The sequence below is a fragment of the Suricata suricatta genome, chromosome 11, assembly GCF_006229205.1.
Source record: "Suricata suricatta isolate VVHF042 chromosome 11, meerkat_22Aug2017_6uvM2_HiC, whole genome shotgun sequence".
NCBI classification, from domain to species: Eukaryota; Metazoa; Chordata; class Mammalia; order Carnivora; family Herpestidae; genus Suricata; species Suricata suricatta.
The window spans coordinates 70,534,558-70,544,696 of record NC_043710.1 but is presented as its reverse complement, the minus strand read 5'-3'; positions in this window follow the sequence as shown (position 1 = coordinate 70,544,696).

Below are 10,139 nucleotides of genomic sequence, written 5' to 3'. Positions count from 1 at the left end.
AGGTTCTATTCCTTCTGGAGTTCGTATTTTCTCCTTCCGCTCTCTCAGTTGAACGTAATATCCCTCTCAGTTCGAAAAACGGTGCGGAGGGAGTTTACAGAGCTCCCTTCCTCTCCGCCATTTTGGCTCCACCCCCGAAAACTCCATTTTAGAGAAAGGGAAAGATGGGTCTGGAATCTTAAGGAAGTATCAGATATATAAAAAGAGCCCCAGGCCCCAGGAGAGAAAAGTTCTTTACTCGATATTTAAAAACAATAGATAGAAGACCTTATGATAAACATGGTCTTTAATCTTGAAATCATCCTAATAGAAATACAAGCAGAATTCTCAGTGATCAACCCAGTAACTCATGCTTGCTTTAGGCATCACAGATACACAGAATTGCTTGCATTCAGCTTTCTTAAACATTTTTTAAAAATGAGATTAGTTGGTTAAGCATCCCACTCTTGATTTTGGCTCAGGTCTTGATCTCATGGTTTGTGAGTTCAAGGCCCACATTGAGTGCCACACTGGCAGTACAGAGTCTGCTTAGGATTCTCTCTCTCCCCCTCTCTGCCCCACCCCTCCCCTAATCTCTCTCTCTCTCTCAAAATAAAAAGTGAGATTAGTGAGTCTTCTTTGACAAGGCATTTATGTTAGGGCTTAGGTGTTCGTTAATAGTTTTAAGGAGTGTAAAATGTCCTTCCTCTTCTGTAACAACAACAAAAAGGTCTATTCTCAGTAGACCTCTGCAGTCTGCACATCTGGAAGGAAAAAGCTACTAACAATGTTTGGCCTATGTCAACATGGCTTAAAGCAATGAAAATGTTTTTTCAAAGATAATTGTGATAATGCAAAGGAACAGGGGGTATTCCTCTGCCTTCCCTCTGTCAGCGGTGATGGTGGGACTCTAGGGTTCCCTTTAATTTATGTGAACTGTTATCAACTGTGCATAATGTAAAGTGAAAGGAGAAAAGAATACACTATTTTTAATTTCAGATTCAATAATTTTAACTCTAGGTAATTTCCAACCACTTTTATCCAAATGAATATTAAAGAGCCCAGATTTCTGATCATTATATTAGAAAGTTTAGTATATAAAGAACTTTTTCAAGAAGCACTAAAGTGTTTTATAAAGGAATTATGCATATACATTTGTGTTTTCCTAGTAAAAATATCTGGAGAGTCAAGTGGCAGAAGTAGAGAGACCAGTAGTGTGGTTGGGAACATGTATGACCAGTGAAAGGACGGGGGTGTCTGAGTGGCTCAGTGAGGTGAGCATCTGACTTCAGCTCAGGTCATGATCTCACGAGTTCGTGAGTTCCAGCCCCACGTTGGGCTCTCTGCTGTCAGGGCAGAGCCAGCTTCAGATCCTCGTCCCCCTTTCTCTCTGCAACTGCCTTGCTCAAGTTCTCTCTCTTTCAAAAATGAATAAACATTAAAAAAAAACCCAGTAAAATGACAGTGATTGAAACTAATCTCAGCTACTTAACCACAACTGGGATGTGGAATCCCTTTTGCTGTAGGTCCTTCTTCCCTGAATAGAGACCATCACACTCATGGACTTGTCTTGAGGCCTAAGTGACATAATGTAAGCAGAGGATCACATTTTCTGGAGTTGGGAAGAACTCCCTATGTGGTGGCTATTAACAGAGATGGGCAGAGATTATGGAGTTCTGAGAAATGAAATCTCCTAATCTGATATTATTCAAACTAAAAGTTATGATTTCTTAGGCCAAGTGAGCAACTTCAAAGGCAGGTTAGGAAAGAAATATATAAAAAGATACAGGTTCTTATCTTTCTTACTTATTCACAAGGGATTTTTTTTAAAAATAAAGAGTTCTTTGGGAACTGACTGCATCAGAGATCTCTGCAGTTTACGAATGTCAGGAACATAGATTAAAAACATTGGACCAACTTATTTCAGGCAATAAAACCATTCTGGATTATGGAACAGGAAATATATAAAACATGCTTGTTTTATATAGTCTATAACAACTTCTGGTAGACAGGAAGGAGAATTCTGGGCGTCTGTGCAAGTCTTCAGTGATTGCAGAGAATATTTTCTGAAGTGAACTTGTGAATTAGTCCTACAAAGAAACCTAGAACTACACGTATTTTGGTCTTACAAGAGAGAACAGTGATTGGTACTTGTACAGCACCTCCTGTTCTAGGTGTCCCTGTGTCACCTGAGAATCCTTTCATTGACTCAACCAACAGGATGGACTGGACCAGTAGCCAGGAATTAGTAGTAACAGGAAGTAACAATGTTGATGGAGGGAGCAAATCATATGAGTTAACAATGGCTTTAAAGTTAGGCCATATGAGCTACAAACTCCATCACTTGCTCAGTGTGGCACTTGCTCAGATTGCTTAATCATGTTCTTTGTTTGGATAGAGGGGATGAGAGTAGCTATAGCTACATTATAGGACCTCAGAAAATTACGTGAGATACTTCATTTAAAGCCAGCATGTCATGTAGGGACACCTGGGTGGGTTAAGTGTCTGCCTCTTGATTTCGGCTCACATCATGATTTTGAGCCCTGTGTCTGGCTCTGAGCTGACAATTTGGAGCCTGTTTGGGATTCTCTCTGTCCTGCTCCCCTCACCTGCTTGTATACTCTTTCTCTCAAAATAAATAAAAAAACTTCAAAAAATTGGAAAAAAATAAAGCCAGCATATTATATAGCAGATCATTAAATGTTAGTGTCTATTATTATGCAAATAAATAATATTTAATACTTTTATTTACAAAAAACCCCAAAGAAAACATAGCTCTGAACATCAAATACTCATCTTCAGATTTTCAATTACATTTAAGGAAAAGTTGCTTAATATAGTGCTTACCTATTTCCTTTTTGTGTTAACATTCTTTTCTGGCTCCAACATTTCTCTGTCTGTAGAGAGAAAATTTCAGGGAGAAGAACTTACAATGGGAGATTACATAAAATATTTAGTGAAACCATTTCAATGTCTTTTAAATGTCTTGCAGTGAGGAGGGGTAGAACGACCACATTAAATAAAATCACCTCACTCATCGCTTGGGCCCTGCCAGCCCCAGTGAACACAAGAGGAGAAGAGATCCCATCGCAAAGACAAGCCTTGGGACCACAGCCTCAGGAGACCTCACTGGAAGGCAGCATTCTCCTGAATCTTTGACTAATTTAATTGAGCATTTCAGGTCACCAGCCTCAAATTTTACAAATGTGACTTTGCTTTAATTTCCCAGTCCCTTAAAAACACTTTCTGCAGCTCTGTACCTGATGTTAAAATAGGGCCAGCACAGTTATTTATAGACCAAATTTCCATGGGAAATAAATACAGTGTTTTGATATTCCTAAACTCCTCATAACTTTTGTGACTTTCTTCTCTCTCTTAAATATATTTGAAGATATGGAACCTCTCCCTATTTATTTATTTACTTATTTATTTTCCCTCCCTTAAATATATTTGAAGATATGGAATCTCTCTTTCTCCCTCCCTTTCTCTCCCTCTTTATTTATTTACTTTTACTTATATTTGGTCAAACTGTCATAGAAAGGAAAAGATATTTCTAGTAACCTACTATTCCCAGTACGATTTGTGATACTGTCCAACCTTAACATTTCCTTTATTCAAAAAAGAAAATGTTCTCTGTTTTTCCTGCTTTTTATCATTTTTGAATCAAGAAAAATGAATATCATTGAATATCATGGTAAAAATGCATCATTCATTCATCATCTGGACTTCCTTTCACCAAAGCCAAATGATGCATGAATAGCTTATGTTTTTTTAATTAAGCTTATTTATTTATTTTGAAAGAGAGAGGACACATGTGCATGCAAGCACAGAGGGGCAGAGAGAGAAGGAGACAGAGAATCCCAAGCAGACTCATAATCAGCGCAGAGCCCCACTCGAGGCTTGAACCCATGAACCATGAAATCATGACCTGAGCCAAAATCAAGAGTCATATGCTCAACCAACTGAGCCACTCAGGTGGCCAATGAGTAGCTTAGTTTTTATTATTGTCTGACAAAGCTAGTGTGACAGCAAAAATCCCTGACACCAACTGGGGGTGGGGGGGTTGGGGGAGAAATGGCATCAATTTAAAGAAAAACTGAATATGAGGGTACCTTTCTTACTTAGTCTCATTCTGTCACAGTAAGTTGAAGATACAGTGTTATACAGGGCCTCAATCAATCTCTGAGACATCGAGGATTCAGAACAGCGTAAGTACCTACAGAGCCATCTTGTAAATATTGGGGTATATATAGAGTCCTAGGATACCATTTACACTTTATTTTTTTACTTTTTGCTCATTACTTCCTCCCGCCTTTTCTACTTTGACATTTCTACTAGCTCTAATTCTTCACTTTATTTTTGAATCCAAGAAACATTACTAACATTTGAATGGTAATTTGCATAGCTTCTTCACATAAATTATATTTTTTAATTAATGTAACTACTTTAAAAAGACACATGAAAGGAATGCTGACCATCTTTACCCTCACCGTGCAGATGGAGAAACTTGGAGAAATCGTAATTTATCAAAAGTCAATCAAATACTGAATAACAGAGCTAACTTTCAAAGCTCTGCTGTTTCCATATTTGGCCCTGGCTGCCGCATTCCTCCGAATCACCGACTTATGGAATGCAGCGGGGATAATGTTAGGTGGCACATAGGAGGAAGTACCGATCCAGGGTTCACCAGCCAAGTCCAAAGGCTGGCAGCTTCCCAGACACCCTGTTTTTCTCCCATGTGAGTTATCGTTTGGCTTAGGATGTTTCCTACCCCACACTCACCTGACCCATCCCTGATCCTCCTGTACAAGGTACGGGAGAGGCCCCTTCTCTAGGATGCTTTCCTTTCCTAACCCCTGTGTTTCTAGGGAAGGTGTCTTTTCTCTGATGTGATGATGCATTTACCTCATTTAAAAATTCAGCAATTATGGAGCATTGGACTCTTAGAAATTAGAAGGAAATCACATTGTAATCATCTTCTTTGTCAGATACCACTTCGACCCTGAAACCTTTCATTGTATTGGCATGGCTTTGCCTACAGAGCACAATGCAAACATTTGTTCACACTGCACCGTAGTTGTTTATACCCATCCACACAGTACATTGCCATCACACTGAAAGTCAGGCTTGCATTTTGTGTCATTTTATCCCCCGTGATCAGAATATCTCCTAGATTTATTTAATGTATGAAGAAAGGAAGGAAGGAATAACTAAGTGAATGAATGTTATCAAGTACTTGACCAAATATATGATTAGTAATCTTTCAGGCTAGGGGTACCTGGTTGGCCCAGTCAGTTAAACCTCCAACTCTTGATTTCAACTCAGATCATGAACTTGCAGTTCATGAGTTTGAGCCTCACACAGGGCTCTGTGCTGGCAGTGTGAAGCCAGCTTGGGATCCTCTCTCTTCCTCTCTCCCTCTCTCTCTCTCTCTCTCCCTCAAAAAAAAAATGAACAGAAAAATAGGGCCTGGGTGTCTGAGTTGGTTAAGCATCTGACTTTGGCTCAGGTCACGGTCTCATGATTTTTGGGTTTGAGCCCCATATCAGGCTCTGTGCTAAGAGCTCAGAGTTTGAAGCCTGCTTCAGATTCTGTGCCTCCCTCTCTCTCTGCCCTTCCCCTGCTTGTACTCTGTCCTTCTCTCTCTGAAAAATAAATGGACATTAATTTTTGTTTTAAATAATAATCTTTGAGGCTATATGATGAGGATAACTCTTCACCTATCATTATCAGTGACAATAATCTTATTCTTAGAATACCTCTATAGAGATAGGCTTGATTGTTAGGGACAACAATATATTGTCTTCAGGATATTAGGTTGAGTTTTAAAAATTATTTTCAACTAAATCATATTATATGTGATTTTATGTATGTGTATATATTTAGTATATAAGGATGTATTAAAACCCATACCCTGGTAGTCATCATTTCCCTAAGTTCTTCTGGCTCCAAGAAGTCTGGAATTGATTCAATTCTTTGTTCTGTGAAAGAAAAACACAACATATTTAGAAGAGGAATGATTAAAAATAAGCTAATATCGTTCCACCTGGAGTCTATTTGTAAGAAGCCATCTGCCCATGCTTGGATCAATACTATCAGGAAGCTTTTGAAAAACTAAAGTTAGTATTTTCACTCACTTCCCTTGGTCACTGGTTACTAAAAGAAATGTACTCAGTACAAGGCGGCTGCTTCTAACAGCAGTTTATACTGTCCTGAATCTTAAAAGTGAAACGTTGATTTATGTTAGGCGACCTAAGGTGCCCCAGACATGATTCATAATATCTAAGGTATTAGATAACGTCACCGAAAATGTCCTGTGTTAGGGACAGGCACAGAATGTCAAAATGTGGCATAGATAGCTTTCTTAAATTTTGGAGAAGCCATTTTTTAATGTTTATTTACTTTTGGTATAGTTTATTGTCAAATTGGTTTCCATATAACACCCAGTGCTTCTCCCCACAAGTGCCGCCCACCATGACCATTACCCTCTTCCCTCCCTCCCCCTCCCCCTTCAGTCCATGGTTCGTTTTCAGTATTCAATAGTCTTTCCTGATTTGTGTCCCTCACTCTCCCCAGTTGGAGAAGCCATTTTTAAGAGAAGAAGAAAAATGCAAATAAGAGATGATATTTATTAATACAGATGATGATTTATTCAGTCATGTTAATGGGGTGTATGCCACATGTCAAGCCCTATAATGAGCAACGAGAAGTTCTAGCAAAAATGAAACTTTCTCTTAAGATCACAGTCTAGTTGTAGCAAAGCAGGAGAGTGACATGTAACAGAAAGTAATACAAAATATGGGAAATGGCAGAGCTGAGATTTGTCGGAGGTGAGTTGAAGACATAGAGGAGGACCTCACTGCTTGGAGTGGAGTAAGAGTTCTTAGAAAGCTTAACAGAGGTGCTTGTCAGGAATCATAAGAAAAGAAAGGAAGTAGACATGTCTGCAAGGTTGATAGGGCATTCTAGCAGAAGGAACCACCTGTGCTAAGATTAAAAAAAAACAAAAAAACAGGCATGGTAAGTTTACAGAATGAGAAGCAGTCTGATAGAGCTGGGAACCAGGCCCCTGGAAGATGTCACACCAGCTTTGCATTTGAGAAGTTAAATCTGACCTTAGAGAGTGTTCCAATTAACTAAGCTAAAGCCTTTTCAGCAATTAACTTTACATACAGAAATATGAAACCAAAAACACAGAGATGCTTAAATATGTGCAAATGAGGGAAACAAACTTTCTGTCAGGTACATGGGAAGGTTATTTCCTCCTTGTGATATTTATAGGCCAAGTGATTGAATCATTGAGGGCATAGACCTTGGAAGCAGAAAGGCTATTTTTCATTCTTTGTCACTGATTATCTGAATGATTTGGGAAATATTATATAACCAGCTTAGCATCAGTTTTCTCCATAAAAGTTGTAAATAGTAAATTCATCTTGCGGAATTGAGCCTGGAACTAGATGGTCCTTAGGGAATGACAGTTGTTTTTATTTTTAACATGATACTAATAGATTTGGGCTAGGAGATGTGTTGCTGTAACAAACTCCAGAATTCGGTCATTGTGAATGGACACCATTACAATGTATTCCCTAATCAGGCCACTAGGTGGGGCCTATTTATCCCTTAAGGGTCACCTATTGGCTAACGGCTTTCAGACAATTTAGACATACAAGAGCAGAACTACTGTACTCTGTGTACAAAAAAATGTCTTTGCGTCCCTTTCCCCTACTGACTGCTACTCCCATCTCTCCTTGGAATTTTACTGTTTTCTTGGGAGAGAAAAAGGCAGTACGAACAGCCTGTGTCCATGACCATAAAGCAAAATGAAAATATTATCATAGCTGCTAGTCTATGTATTAAAGATTTACATGTGGTAGGCACCCTGTTGAGTGCTATTAAGAAAATTGTCTTTTTAATTCCCAGGAAAGTTCTGTGAGCTGGTTACTGCTATAGTTCACATTTAAAATTTTTTTAATATATTTTATTTATTTTTGAGAGACAGAGAGAGACAGCATGAGCAGGGGTGGGTCAGAGAAAGAGAAGGAGACACAGAATCCGAGGTAGGCTCCAGACTCAGCTAGCTGTCAGCACAGAGCCCGACGCGGGGCTTGAACCCACGAACTGTGAGATCATGACCTAAGCCGAAGCCGACGCTCAACCGACTGAGCCCCCCGGCGCCCTCATAGTTCACATTTTAGAAGTAAGAAAAATGTGACTTAATATGGAAGAGTAACTTGCCCAAAGTCAAACATTTACTAATTAGCAGTATAAATGCCCTGAATCTGGCCAATATTAATTCTAAAACTTGCAAAACTTATGACTTTGCACAAGATAAAATCATATTTGTTGCAAAATGAAATAAAAAATGGGAGGTGTGGGGAATAAATGTCCTGATTTTCAACTTCATTTACTTGGCTTTGTTTTAGTACAGAAAAACCTTTAAAGAGCAGATTTGTTACATTGTCTCTCCGTCAGCCTTTAAAAAATTTTTGTAATGTTTTTATCTATTTTTGAGAGTGAGAGAGAGATAAGGAGACACAGAATCCGAAGCAGTCTCTAGGCTTGAGCTGTGAGCACAGAGTCTGTCACAGGGCTCCGACTCATAAGCCATGAGATCATGACCTGAGCTAAAATTCAGAGCGGGACACTTAACTGACCGAGCGAACCAGGCATGAGCCCTCCCCCCAGCCTTTATATTTCATATTCCCCTCTCTAATAATTTACTAAGGAATATTTATTGGATAGTTATTATGAACTAGACACTGACATTTCTATGATACTCAGATTAGGTTTGCTGCCCCTGTAGCCTTGTAGAATGCACAAATAAAAGAAAAAAAGGGCTAAACAATAATTATATTTTGACAGGTGTCACCTAGCTGTATAGAAAGGCATGAATAACTGCCAGATTGGAATGAACAAGTTGCTTATTTGATAAACTTTATTGTAAGGTACCAGCACCACAGTAACAAATACAATTGATTTTTATAGCTGGGCCATAAAAGAGTGCTTGCGAGGTAAACTAATGGAGACATACATTTCTGTCAGAATTACTCCATAAGGCATAATTATGGATTCATTTTTAACTATAATATGTAAAAGCAAAATGCCAAGGATGCCTCCAATTTTGAGCAAGTGCCAACAACAATGTAAGAGTCCCTTTTACATTTCTCTCTAATTCTTTTTGCTATTTCTTTCTTTCCCAAGGTTTGGTGTTTTCGTCTATTTGAGAGCTAGACAGACTTGGAGGATTATGGATCGCTTACTTTAGAAGAGGTTTAGAGAAGGGTGTTATGTACCGTACATTCAGGGACAATCCAGGCTTCTTTTTATCCCAATAAATAGTGGTGTGACTATCCTAGGTAGAGATTAACCTGACTCTGCATAACTTACTGGAAAAATGTCATACTTAATGGTAAGTGTCCAGCCACTATGACAGGATGGAGTATCTTTTATTTATGTGTTTTGAGAGAGAGAGAGATTGAGAGAGAGAGAGAGAGAGAGAGAGAGAGAGAATCCCAAGCAGGCTCTGCACTGCCAGGGCAGAGCTGGAGGCAGGGCTGGAATTCACAAATCTGAAAATCATGACTTGAGTCAAAATCAAGAGTCAGTCACTTAACCAAGTGAGCCACTCAGGCGCCCCAATATGGAGTATTTTATCTCATATGTGTGATAGCAAAATTTATAAATGTGTTAATTTATGTTTTGGTTATATTGCCATAGAAAAAGAGTGATTTTTAACTTCCGGTCCTTCCCATCTGAAATCAGTGATGCTTTGAATAAAGCAATACTTTTAAAAGGTGATATTAAAAAAGAAGGTGATATTTACTTTGTTCCAATGTAAGGAAGTATTTATGTGAAAAAGAGTAGAATTGTGTTCATGGAGAGTGGGGGCTGGGGGAATTTAGGGAGATGATTATTATCTCTGTTCATGGAAAGTAAGGAATAAGTGTTCCAAGCTGCCATTGTCTGTGAGACGAAAACTGCCTCATTCGTTGAACTGTGAGGATCTCAGAAGGAACTCACCAAGTGGTGCTTTCCTAGGGAGACTAAACTCCCTTCCCTGGGGCTTCCTGCCTTGACCAAGTTTCTAAGATTCAGATTCAGATTTTCACAGATCCAGTTACTTTTCAAGCCTTGATGTAGCTTGGAGAAGTGAATATATG